The sequence below is a fragment of the Citrus sinensis genome, chromosome 7, assembly GCF_022201045.2.
Source record: "Citrus sinensis cultivar Valencia sweet orange chromosome 7, DVS_A1.0, whole genome shotgun sequence".
Taxonomy (NCBI): domain Eukaryota; kingdom Viridiplantae; phylum Streptophyta; class Magnoliopsida; order Sapindales; family Rutaceae; genus Citrus; species Citrus sinensis.
This window is the reverse complement of record NC_068562.1, coordinates 27,689,146-27,703,327: the sequence shown is the minus strand read 5'-3', so window position 1 is coordinate 27,703,327 and position 14,182 is coordinate 27,689,146. Positions and strand designations below refer to the sequence as shown.

Sequence of the window (14,182 nt, the reverse complement as noted above, 5' to 3'; positions counted from 1 at the left end):
CTGCTCTGAGAGCGTGTGCAAGTCCGAGCCCGGTGATAAAGGCTTCATACTCAGCTTGGTTGTTTGTGAGTTGAAATTCGAACTTCACCGCATATGTTATCTCGGTTCCCTCTGGGCTCCGTATTACCACTCCTGCTCCGGACCCTTGCTCACTACATGACCCGTCAACCATTACCAGCCATGTCCCCTTTGAATCCTCTTGCTCCTCCGGTTGTTCCTCTTGGACCTCTTCCCCCGGTTCAACACAATCCACCATAAAATCTACCAGGGCTTGCGCCTTGGTTGCTCCTCGGGGCCTATAGGACAGGTCAAATTCGCTCAGCTCCACGGACCATTTTACTAACCGACCAGACGCATCTGGTTTTTGGAGTACTTGCCGAAGTGGCTGGTCGGTCATTACAACGATCTGGTGGGCTTGGAAGTATGGTCGGAGTTTACGTGCTGCTGTTATCAGAGCCAACGCCCACTTCTCCATTGGTGGATATCGGGTTTCTGCGTCCACCAGGGCCTTGCTCGTGTAGTATACCGGGTGTTGCTTCCCTTCTTCCTCCCTCACTAAGACCGAGCTGGTAGCCCGCTTGGAGATTGCTAAGTACAAAAGCAGCTGGTCACCCTCTCTCGGAGTTGATAGTAACGGGGCGCGGGCTAGGTATTCCTTCAACTGTCCAAATGCCTCCTCGCATTCTGGTGTCCATTCCATCTTGTTTCCTTTCTTTATGATTTGGAAGAAAGGGTGGCACTTATCAGTGGCTCGTGAAATGAATCGGTTCAATGCTGCCAGCTTCCCCGTAAGGCTCTGCACCTCCTTAACTGTTCGTGGGGACCTCATTTCTATCACCGCCCGTATCTTCTCCGGGTTGGCCTCAATACCTCGATGGCTCACCAGGTATCCCAAGAATTTGCCCGAGCTGACCCCAAATGCACATTTCTCCGGGTTCAGCTTCATTTTGTACCTCCTCAGCAATTCGAAAGTCTCTTCCAAGTGCTTCACATGATCCCTCGGTTCTCTTGACTTGGTGATCATATCGTCCACATATACTTCCATAGTGCGACCGATCAATGGTTTGAAGACCTTGTTCACCAACCTTTGATAGGTAGCTCCTGCATTTTTCAGGCCAAAGGGCATCACCCTGTAACAAAATAAACCCATGTTAGTTATAAAGGTGGTGCTTTCCTCATCCTGCTCGTTCATGGGTATCTGGTTGTATCCGGAGAATGCATCCATGAAACTGAGCAGACTATGACCCGCGGTTGAGTCCACCAGCTGATCTATTTTCGGCAGGGGGAAGCTGTCCTTCGGGCATGCCTTATTGAGGTCCGTGAAGTCTACACACATTCTCCACTTCCCATTGGCCTTCTTTACCAGTACCACATTGGAAATCCACTCCGGGTACTTAGCTTCCCTTATAAATCCTGCTTTCAGTAGCTTTTCCACCTCGGCATTTATGGCCTCGTACCTTTCGTGGTTGAAGCACCTCCTTTTCTGCCTCACCGGCCTTGCCCCTCTTTTGACCGCCAGCTTGTGACAAGCTATCCCGCGGTCAATACCTGGCATATCCTCATGAGACCAGGCAAATATGTCCGCATGGGACTGTAGACACTTCACCAGCTCGCCTTTTATTGCTTCGCCTAATTCTGATCCGACCTTAACCACTTTGCTAGGGTCGCTCCTGCTTACAACAACTTCCTTCAGCTTCTCAACAGGTTCCTGGCGGCCATTTTTTGAATCCCCTCGATTATCCAGAGAGGTCACCTGCAGCGTTTCCTTGGCCGCTGTAGCATAACAGCTCCTGGCCATTCTCTGGTCGCCCTTCACTACACCCACAACTCCATTTATTCGGTACTTCAGCGCCAGATAATGCGTGGATATTACGCATTGGCTTATCCTCATGAATGGTCTCCCCAATATCATCTGATAAGGACTTCTTTCCTCTACCACTACAAAGTCCAGCATCATCGTTCTTTCAAATGGCTTTGTCCCCACAGTAATCGGGAGTTCAATGACCCCCATGGGAGTTAACCGTCCCCCTCCAAATCCCTTCAAGGATGTATTCGTTCGCTCCAGCTTTAAGTCTGAAATCCCCATATCATCTAAGGCCGACTTAAACAGAATGTCTACTGAGCTGCCCGTATCTACCAGTATTCGCCGTAATTCTGTACTGGCCACCAACGCTTTAATTACCAGTGCATCCTCGTGAGGGTACAAAATGCCCTCTTCGTCATTCTCTGTCCACATAATAGGAACTTGCCGTACTTTTGCCCTCTTGGCTGCTGGCAAATTGAAAAGCACTTCTTTGCTAGTCAGGGCGTATCTCCCATAGTTCTTCCGCGCCCTGTTCGAATCTCCGGCCAATGTTGGCCCTCCTGCTATCACACGGACGGTCGGCTGCTCACGTTCTAAACTCCTCTCAACTCCTTCATCCCGTGTGTACTGTGATTCCGTGGCAGGGGATATTCCATCTACATACTCGTCCAAGTATCGGTTCCTCACTAAATCCTCCACCTGAGTCTTCAGGTCACGGCATTGGTTGATAGTGTGACCGTGAGTGTCGTGGAACTTGCAGAATCTGCTCTTATCCCGTCGGTGAGTTGGTTTTGTTATTGGGGCCGGGGGGTATAGCAGGCCTCGTCCCTCAATCCTCTCATACAATTCCTCCATGGAGATCTTTAGTGGAGTGTGTTGTCTATATGTCAAGCTCTGGTCTACCAGCTGAACGGCTCGGCTATCATGAACGTCATCTCGGGCTGGCATAGTTGCTAACTGATCTGGTCGTCTGGCCCTGGGATTGGTTGCATGTGATGCTCTGGGAGTGTTATGATAGGGGTCGGCAGCTATCTGCCGGAATTCTCGCTGCCGATCTGGGAATGGGAGACGTGGAGGCTGAGCCCGATTGTGCTGGAACTGTTGTGATCTTGTAGCTATGGGGTAAGGGCGGGATCTAGCTGATGTTCCGCCCCTTTCTGAGGGTTCCCCAGCTCGCTTTCCCGACCTGCTCCCATTGGGAGTTCTCCTTTCCCTTCGTCTTAGCTCCTCCAGCTGTTCACTCTTTATCTTTGCCGATTTTTCTTCCTCTATTTCGATATCTCTCTTTGCCTGCTCATATCCTGCTGAATAATTCTGCACCAGGGGGCTTCTCAGGTTATACCATAGCCGGCCTATCCTCACACCCTCCTTTAAACCCTTCAACGCCTGCGGGTGATTGAAAGCTCCCAAATCAAGTACGGCTCGGTGGTATCGCTTTATAAAATCTCGTAGGGACTCGTGCTCCTCCTGTCTCATCCCCATCAATTCCATCATGTCATCCTCTGGGGCCACTGCCCCCCGAAACTGCTCGGCCAACTCCTGGCATATCTGCTCATACCCCTTTATTCCTCCTCGGGGCAGCTTGCGGTACCATTCTCGGGCTCGTCCCTCTAGGGTCAACGGGAGCACCCTACATCTCTGAGCTGGTGTCAGCCCCTGCACACCCGTCATGTCGTTGAAACGCTCAATGTGTACCAACGGGTCACTTCGCCCGGAGTATTTGAGGTCGGGGAAGCGGAAATCCTTTAGGATTATGGTACTCATGATCTCCGTTGACAACGGAGATTCTTCATCTAGCATTATCCTCCAGCTCGGGGGCTTTCTCTTGCCCTGCATCTCCTCTATCACCTGCGCCAATCTGCGCACCTCCCCCTCCAATTCTACAGCACGATCAGGATCACGTGCAGCTATCTGGTCTCGCTCCTGCTCGGCGTTCTGCAATCGCTGTCTGAGCTCTCCTTCATCAACACTGGCCCCTCGGCCATTTATTTCCAGTGTCCGTCCGGGGCGAGGTTGGTCTCTCCCTTCATCAACGTGTTCCCCTAGGACCCGACCAGTACTTCGGTGGGGATGCACCCCGTTAGGTTGGTCTCCGTACGGGGGGATTTCCCCGACTCTACGCCCCCGGAGGCTGGGTTCTGCTCCAACTCCATCTCTTCCCACGGGGGTTTCGCAATCTCTTCTCCGCTCGTCCCTCAGCTCAAACAATACGGCCGCAAGAGTCTCCATTTGTTTCTCCATCCGCTCCAGTCTATCTTGCGTCATCCTCTCTCGGGCTTCATTTGCAATTTCCCGAAGAGTGATTGTCTCCCCAGCTTCGTTATCCTCCCTCAGAGCGTCCTTCCTCGTCACATCCATGTTTAACCGTTCGCTGTTTCTCCGGTACTTCCTAATTCGGTGGTAGCTTTTTATCCAGCTCCCCACAGACGGCGCCAAAATGTTGATGCTGAAATCTGCTCGTCCTTAGACCGACCAGATTCTTTCACCAACGTTTACGTTATTGACTGTTGCTCGAACCACTCAGGCTGGAATCACCTTCTTTTCCCTCGCTAGACCTGCGTTCACCAAAAACGGATCAGAGACGCCGGTGGTTTTGCCGGCGTAAACCCTCCGATGCCTAAGTTAGCACAAGGTGTTTACGGGAAAACAGTGTAATATGATTTCAGGAAATTTGTAAGGAAATGGCCTGGTTGCAATTTGGCAGCGTTTCCCCTCTCTCCCTTTTTTTTTTTCTATCTTCTTCGATGTCTTTCTCTTTTATAGCCGCCCTTTGTCCCACGTTTTCCGTTTGCCCCTGATTCCTCCTTTTTCGGGTGGTGGTAGCCCCTCATGGGACTCTAACTGTTAGATTGTGGGCAAACGTGGATCTCGCGTGTCCTTCAACCGTTCTGGGAGAAACGCAACTACCGCGGTTTTGTGGGATCGTGTTCCCGCTTTCCTGGGGATGAGTATTGGCTCGGCATATATTTCTGGTCGGTATGTTTCCCTGGTTGTTCTCTCCTCTGATCGGCTCATGCTTGCCCATATGCTCTGCTCGTATATAAGAGATGAAGCAATCCGTTCTGGGATGGAACTAGTTGCATGGCCGACCTGGTGTTCTTCATGCACTCAACAGTGCTCATCCTCCAAAATATACCAAGACAGCTAACCATTTTCCTCTTAATCCTTAGGATTAAAAACATGTTAAAAATAAACTTCCTTACATAGGTGGGAAGAAGATTTGTCATGCTACTAATAATTGAAAGAATGAGAAGAAAATTGAATGTGATTATTGTCTATTGATTCGTTTCTGAATTTTGATAGCGGTTTTATTTTTCTTCCTTATGTAAGTTTAATGAAGATGATCTGTATCTGAACTTCCCTTCGTATACTTTTATTTATCCTACAAAAGAATGTAACTTAAAAAAATAAATAAATAAATAAATAGCTGCAATACTATCATATTTTTAATGGATGAAGCTATAGAAATGCCCCTATATATATGACTTTCTACACTTCAATCTCCCGAAAGAAACCAGAAGTGTGATAATACTATAAAACATCTGAAATAATTCAATTATATTTCTTCTGTAATTGTACGTGCTATAAAATTTCATCCTAAAATTCCTTTAACATCAGAATGTGAAATGAAAAATGGTTCATAAGCAATTTTCTACATGAATCTCTCTCCAAAATCCAGATTCTAAATTTCCAATGCCTAATTTGTACGGGTCAAAATGATAAAGGAGTCATCCTGCTTCATGTTCTGGAATCCACTTTAAATGCGATGAATATGCTTCCCCCCTAGAGTGCAATGCTAAACAATCTAATACTGGGTATGTTAGTTCAGATTCAGCATGATATCTATCCTCAGCTGTAAACGTACAAGTCTTCCCATTAATATGAACAAGGCTTTGCCCTGGAAACTTCTTCACCTGGTTGCGTTTCATCATCGTTCTTATATTTGCTACTCCATCCCATCTTCCTCCCAAAGCATATTTATTGGCCATTTCCACATATGGAGCTGCAGGGTGGGGCTCCAATTTGAACAGGCGATAAGCCACGTATTCACCAATCTCTATGTTTCGGTGAATCTTGCAAGCACAAAGCAATGTACCCCATATTCCAGCATCAGATTTGATAGGCATGCTTTGAACAAAATCTAATGCTTCCTTCAGCTTCCCTTTTCTTCCAAGAAGGTCTGCCATGCAAGAGTAATGGTCTAATTCCGGATTATATGATATACCTTTGTCATCATATTGAATTATTGAAATAGCCCATCCTTTCTCAAGGAAGCCTGTGTGAGTGCAAGCTTGAAGCACAGCCAAAAATGTTACGCGATTTGGTCTCAAATCCAATTCCATCATCTGATGGAAAAGGTCTAAAGCTTCTACGAATTCTCCATTTAAAGCACAACCGGCAATCATTGTTGTCCAAGAGACAACAGTTTTCTCAGGTAAAGCGTAGAAGAGCTCTCGAGCATCGCCAATACTTCCACATTTAGAGTACATGTCTATCAATGCATTACAGACCAATACATTGTCTTTTAATCCACCAGAACAGGCATAATTGTCAAACCACTTTCCAAGCTCAAGTGCACCGCTTTGCCCACAGCCTGAAATCATTGACAGCACAGTGACCAAATCAGGTAATTCACCTGCAGCTTCCATAGCGAAAAACAATCTCAACGCTTCATCCAGGTATCGTTTCTGAGCATACCCACTAATCATTGCAGTCCAAGAAACACGAGTCCTGTCACATATGCCATCAAACAAAACTCTAGCGGAATCAATATCTCCACACTTGGAATACATTGAAATCAGTGTATTAATCACCGATACATCTAAATCAAAGCCATAATGAATTCCATGAGAGTGAACCAACCTACCTTGCACTAATGCCTCTGGGCACACAAATGATGAAAGAAGGCTAACAACTGTAGTTACATCAAGCCTAAATCCATTATACATCATGTGCCTATAAAAATTAAGAGAATCATCAAACTTATCACCATACGTGCATCCGGCGACCATAGAATTCCATGAAACTACAGTCCTTAAACGTTCTTCTATCCCACAAAACACCAACTCCGCCATCTTCAAATCATCACATTTAGCATAGGAAGAAATCCATGTATTACAAACTGACACATCAGCATCAACCCCAATATGAATGCCAAACGAATGAACGCTTTTCAGAAGGCTCAAATGCTTTGCATGTATGGCCGCCTGCGTCAACCCCATAACCGTGACAAAATCAGCTTGGATTCCAACAAGCCTCATATTATAAAAAAGACGCAAAACGTTTTCAAGAAACCCCATCTGAGCAAACCCCACAAGCATCGCATTCCACGACGCGACGTCTCTGACAGCCATTTCGTCAAATATTTTATACGCGCAATCTAACCGATCACATTTCACTTACATATCCACCATTGTTGTTTGCTCAAAGATATCGGACCAAAGGGTGATTTCACGATGTGGCCATGAATCATTTGGGAGTATATAAGGTCAGAGAGCTTAGCACAAGCTTTGGCTATGAAGGGAAATGTTAAGTTGTTTGGTTCGATGTCGTTTTGTTTCATTTGGCGAAAGAGAAGAAGAGTTTTGTGGGCTTCGTTTTTGTTCACTGCTTCTCTTATTTGTGAGTTCCACTGATTAATCGTTGAACTTCTATAAATTCTGTTGAGACGTGGTGGAAGTGAAGATACGGCCATCACTCATTGTGTTGGCGGTAAAATTAAGTCCGTTACTAACCGCTTCTAAAAGTTTTGATTTTATTGTACTTTTTATTGATAGAGAATCATTGAAGCATTTTGTGCTGCTGGCCAACCCAAAATTCTTTACCTACTAACCATTTCATTCCATCCATAGCCCAATTTTTTTGGGCTGAAAAAGGTCCAATTTATTTTAACATTTTTCGGAAGTAGGATTAACAGAAGAGTTGGACTATTGACATCCTTCATTAATCTCATAAAATTTTTGTTATATTACAATTACATTTAAGGATAAATATAAATATAATTAAAATCATTTATATTTTCTTTTTCTCCTCAATTTTCTTTTGCTAGCACAATATAAATTTTTTATTATCATTAAAATAATTTAAGAAGTAATCCTCTAAGCCAAAATATAGTTCTTGTAACCAAAAAGAAAAAAAAAACAACTTAATTAAGATACAACATAGTGAAAAAATAAATTAAATAAAATTTTACCCCAATTTAACTAATTTCTTAAAGATTCTCAAACTAGTTTTTGAATCCAATTAACCCAAAATTTATAAGTAAGATAATTATATTAAACTCATAAAATATTCAGAAATATGGGTACTGTTGGCCCAACACAAATTCTTTACCTAGCCTAATTGTTTTGGGCTGCAAAAGGCTCAATGTATTTTAACCTTTTTCAGAAGTGGGATTAACAAAAGAATTGGACTATTGGCACCCCTTCATTAATCTCATAGTTCATAAATAAGGGTACTGCTGGCCCAACCCAAAATTCTTTATCTACCAACCATTTCATTCCATCCAATAGCCCAATTATTTTGGGCTGAAAAAGGCCCAAGTTATTTTAACCTTTTTTTGAAGTAATTTTTGAAAATAAAATTTTTATTATCATTAAAATAATTTAAGAAGTAATCTTCTAAGCCAAAATATAATTCTTGTAACCAAAAAGAAAAAAAAAAGAACTTAATAAGATACAACATAGTGAAAAAATAAATTAAATAAAATTTTACCCCAATTTAACTAATTTCTTAAAAATTCTCAAACTAATTTTTGAACCCAATGAACTCAAAATTTATAGGTAAGATAATTGTATTAAACTCATAAAATATTCATTATTTTGTAAGTATGAGTTTTTCTTACTTTTTCTTTTAGTTTTTCTTTTAGATTTTATAATTTTTTTCTTACTCTTTCGTTTAGTTTTTCTTTTAGATTTTTTGCTTTAGAAATTAAATAATAAAGAAAGTTTGAAGAGAGGAAACTGAAAAATCCATAAATGAAAAGAGTGTTAAATTAAAAAAAGGATAGTTTTGGTATTACATGGAATAAAATTGAAAAAACAATTTCAATAGGATTTTGGAGGTGTGCTAATAGTCTGACTCTTAACAAAAACATCCGGGCTAACCGGCCTTTCACATAACGACTTGGGTAAGGGTTTAAAAAGAAAAAGAAAAAAAATCAAGACCTCTATTTTTTAAAATTATAAATTTATGAATTTAAATTTAAAAAATAGTAAAAAATTAAAAAACTTAAAATTATAACAACTAAACTCTCTCTTAAGCTATAATTAATTAAGAACATCTGCTTGAACTATAGTATTAATAATAAATTAAATTTATAAACTTTTATTTACGTTATTTTTTATTTTATTTTAAAATAATCATTTTTTTCTAATTCGTTATCGATGATTAACTCGTTAAAAGTTTATAATAATTTCAAAAAAATAATTAAAAAATATGTGAAAACCCAGACCCAACCTACACATAACTCTTTGTATTCTTCCTGATATGAACTTACGCTTAGAATCGAAAAAGTCCACCCAGACTCATCAATTCACTATCACTCTAAAGTCTAATCATCAGAAATAAGAAGAGCCCCTGTGCTGTAGTTGGATCCCGCACGTTATTGCGGATGACAAATTAAGGACCATACTTGTTGATAGTTGACGCTCCTTCTCCGCCGCGTCCCAAATCCAACTAACGCATGATATGATGATCAGTTCACACCAAACTCTGAAAGAGTTCGATTCCGTTTTCTTTTTGTGTGTAAATTTATCTCTTATAACGCCGTTCATTGGCATTGCTTGTTATAATTATTTTGTGCTCACTGCTTCAATGCTTCAGGAACGATCGAATTGTCGGAATTTATAGATATATGGGGTAAGGTTTTCCTGACTTTAATATTAGCCATTGATTATATTGAATCTAATGGTGATGATAGATTAGTTGATGTGTGGCGTACTTTTGTGTGGGATTAACAATGCATATTAAATTAAAGTTATGATCCAACCTGATATCTCTTATCAAAACAAAGAAAAAAAGTGTCGAACATAGAAAATTTTTAAACAACCATTTAGTCATTTATGTGTCAAATTATTCTACAAATTTCTACACCTTTTCAAATGCAAAATTGGCCTATATTATTGGGAATCTTCATTTTTCATTAAACACTTTCTCAAGCCCAAACACTGAAAAATACAATTTTGATCAACAAGTTTTTTCAATTTTTATCCTTTTTTGTTAAACAATAACCGGTTCTGGGAATAAGAAAAAAATAATCTCCTTACAGGGCAGTTCACTATTTGATTGATGCTTTCATCTCTTCCAATACGTAGCCAGATATGACCATAAACTAGCTCTGAAAAACTTGGCTGCTCAAACACATAGCATACCCATTAATCATTGCAGTCTAAGAAACATGAGTTCTATCATACACAGAAATGGCGGGCACCGCCCGCTGAGGTGTTACCATTGTTAAACTTACTCCCACAAAAAAATTAAATTACCAAACTCGCCGCAACCTATAATGGGTTTTTATTTTTTTAAAAAACCTGTCTGCTGTGGGTTTTAACAATTACCAAACCCACCTCATTTAAAATCAATAATATAAAAAATATTTTTAATAGTACATAAAAACTTAAATTATATAATTCAAACTATAAATATATAATAATAGCTTAAAATATTGGCAAACAATATTCAATTCTAGATTTTATCAATGTAAATAAGAAATTAAAATTTCAACATTAAAAAATACATAAAAAATATTAATCCAACACAAAAATATTTCTATTGTAGGCAAATCATCATCACTAATATCAATACTTTGCTTCATTTTTTAATCAATAAATAAGTATTATCAATAATATTAACAAGTAGATTTTATACAATTATTGTTAAGGCTTATACAATTATTGTTAAGGCAAAACAAACAAAATGAATTAAAGTAAAATAAAATATTAGTAATAAAAATTATAAAATTTCGACTTATTAAAAGTTTATTGTATATATGTTGCAGTGAGATAAGTTACGTCTAGAAATTAGAAACTTTAATTTAATATATTTATGATTAAATTTTTTAATGTAATTTTTGTGATTAAAATAAAAATATAAATAATTAAAATAAAGAATGGAGGTTGGTGGATCCTCGCGTTGGTATCCAGCGGAATTGCTTCCAACACCAAACCCACCAGCAATTCACAATGGATCGATTTAAGTTTGCAATACAAAAGCCGCTCGCAACCTGCAAAATTACCCGCAGCGGGCAGATTTTTGCGAATGGGTTTGGGTTGGTTTATGAATTGGTGGGTAATTTTTTCATCCCTAAAGACTCATACATGCCATCAAACAAAAATATGGCAGAATCAATATCTCCACACTTGGAATACATTGAAATCAGCGTAATAACCACAAATATATCTAAATCAAAGCTACAATGAAAACTATGCTGCTCAAACACATAGCAGCAAGAACATTTGAAATGCCCAAAAATCACTTCATGAATGGTGAAACAAACCAATGGGTGTTACATTGCATACTATCACCCACTCTCAAAACCTTCTGTTACTGTGCCAAAAAATACATCAGACTTAGAGGTTTATGTTAGGCAAAACAACCGTCCTCATTGCAATAGTTGGTCTCTAGAAAAAGAACCCAACTTGTGGCCCTTGTAAGCATGGAACAACTCCTCTGCATCATCTTCAAAACTAAGCACAAACTTCTTCAAGAAATTCTCCTCACTCAAAATCAGAAACAATGGAAAACTTCATCCTTTCTTCAACATCTCCCTTGACATAACAATTTGAAAAACCCTATGTCGAGGAATCACTCAATTTTCTATACTAAGCGTTAAACAAACCGGAATATGAAACACGGCCTTTCCAAATTCAATCTTTTTTAGAAAAAACTCAAGTTCACAGATGTTGCAGGCAAAATACTTAGTGAATAGTTAAAATCTTCATCTTTACATGCCATATTCACTGCTACTGGTTTCTTCTCATCTCTCTTCTAAGCTTTCAGACAATCTTGCCTCCAATGGCCCCTTTCATGACAAAAGGCACACTTAAGCTATATTTTTGCTTTTTAGACTAAGAATTCTTTCCACTGCCTTTTTCCTTTTCTCCATCATCCAATGTCTTATTAACAAAGCCTTAAATGATGGTCTTTCGGAATGTTTACCATTATTCTAAATTTTCAAATTGATAAGTACTGTGCAAACATCCTTGAAAATGATTATATTTTTCCCATATAAAAAAGTAGTCACAAAATAGTTATATTCTTCTAGAAGTGAGTGCAGTAGAATTATAGCATTGACTTCATCCTTCATATCTTTATCAAGATTCTTCGAATATAGAAGTAACTTTTCAAAGCTTGAGATATTGTGGTGCATTTGAAACCCTGGGCTTCATTCAAAAACCATATACCTAGCTGATTACATGAAGACGATTTTTAAGACTTTTTAGTAGGTATTTTTCCTCTAATGTACACCGTAAAATCATTGCACACTCCTAATTTTTCATCAGATATTTTACCTCCTTGGTCAAGTAAGATCTGATCTAACCACAGGCTTTCTTGTTCATACGATCCTAAATTTCTTTATTTTACAAGTGTCTTTTATTTTTTAAAACAACATCAAAATCGATTTGAATAAAGGCATCCATAACCTCACGCCTCTACATGCCGAAGTTAATTTTTCCATCAAACTTTTCAACATCAATCTTCTGGCCTCCTATAACAGGTGTTGAATAGTGATATGACAAGTTTCACCTCCCATCTGAAGTGCCTCTTAGAATAATCTGAGTAGATCTCTCTCCACTTTTGGAAGTTTCATTTTTTACCATTTTCTTAATAAACTATTCTCACTTGGGAGATCAATACATATGGAAAAACGTGCAAGGAAAGTTCCTAGGAAAGATTGTAGGAGTCATAGTAGTCCCTCTTAAAACCTAGACTCTTTAAACTCTTATTGCCATTGTGACATAACTTTCCTAAACATGCACAAATCTACACCACTATATAAGCTACTAATCCTCGTAAGTACAAACTCCCTAAATTCGTGAACAGTACCGTATCTGTGAACAGTATTGTACACCCCAAGTGCAAACCTGTCTCTGACACCACATGTAGGCTCTGGTGCCACTTATTCTATGTGTAATGTGGAATCAAACGCACTAAATAATCACAAAAATAAAGGACACGAGAATTTAACGTGGTTCGATAATTATGCCTACGTCCACGAAAGCGAGAGAAAATAATTGTATTACTAACAATTATTAAAGTATAATATTTGAGTAAAGAAACTTCACTTTTTAGAACCCAAATACACCCAATAATCTCACACATACTTGAAAGAAAATTCTCTCAATTGCTCACTATAGAAAATTCTTCATTTGAAATATTTCTCTCAAATTTAAGATACTTAAAATGAAAGAAGTGTCTTCTATTTATAGGAAAAACAATGGCACTATTGCATTAAGCTCACCCTTGTCAATTTGAAAAATTGGGCAACATTTGGCTAATTTGTCAACATTGTTATGCACCAAATTCGGTCCACAACATTCTTGACTTCACAAGATCATTAAGTTGTGGTTATGGACTTTACTTGTTCTAGCTGCAATTTTCTTTTTCCTCCAAGCATTTTCTTAGAAAACAAACACAAAGAATAGAAGGATATTACCTCCAGGGCCAAAAGTTTTCCAATTTTCGGATGCCTTCATTTGTTAGGCCAATTTCCACCTAGAGCTTTGCATAAACTAGCCAAAGTATATGGCCACATCATGCACTTACGCTTGGTCTTAGTGACTACAATTGTTGTTTTTTCACCATAAGCAACCAAGTAATTTCTCAAAACACGTGACCTTATTATTGCCATCAGGCCTCCTCTTTAAGCTTCTAAGCATGTTTCTTATTACCTAAAGAATTTTACAATTTCCCCATATGGGTCTTATTGGAGAACAATCTAAAAAATATGCACTCTAGAATTATTAAGTGTTGAGTAAATTGGAGACGTGTGGCTAGCATGCAACATTTGACTTTGGCACCAAACGAGAATGTTAGTGAAAAATTATATTCTCTTTTAAAGCCCATCATTGTTGATTTGCATCCCTAGATAAGAGGGACATTCTTTCTCAGTTATGATTATCCGCCAATGAAAACTAGGAAAGTGGGCATTGCTTGGTCTATAGATTGGAGTGCAAAGGAAGAGTATCCGATCCCATTTTCTTGAATTCCCAATCTATTTGATAAGTGATAGAGCCAATAGTTGGAGATTGAGAGTATCGTAAGAGCTTTAAGCTCTTGGTTTAATGAATGAGAGATTAGGTGTATTGGGGTTTTGGCGGTAAGCTAAAATACTTTAACATTTGTAATCTCCATTTAACTAGTAAACTTTTACCTTTA

At 39.3% G+C, this 14,182-nt stretch overlaps 1 protein-coding gene and 1 pseudogene across 3 annotated transcripts in view; one reads left to right on the top strand and one right to left on the bottom strand.

Annotated features, from left to right (window-relative positions):
- LOC102611953 (cytochrome P450 71AU50-like) overlaps window positions 1–14,182 on the top strand; it is a 73,882-nt gene that overhangs the window by 50,442 nt on the left and 9,258 nt on the right. The gene's annotated exons all lie outside the window — the stretch shown is intronic.
- Window positions 5,331–7,587, bottom strand: LOC102612441 (pentatricopeptide repeat-containing protein At4g19191, mitochondrial-like; annotated as a pseudogene).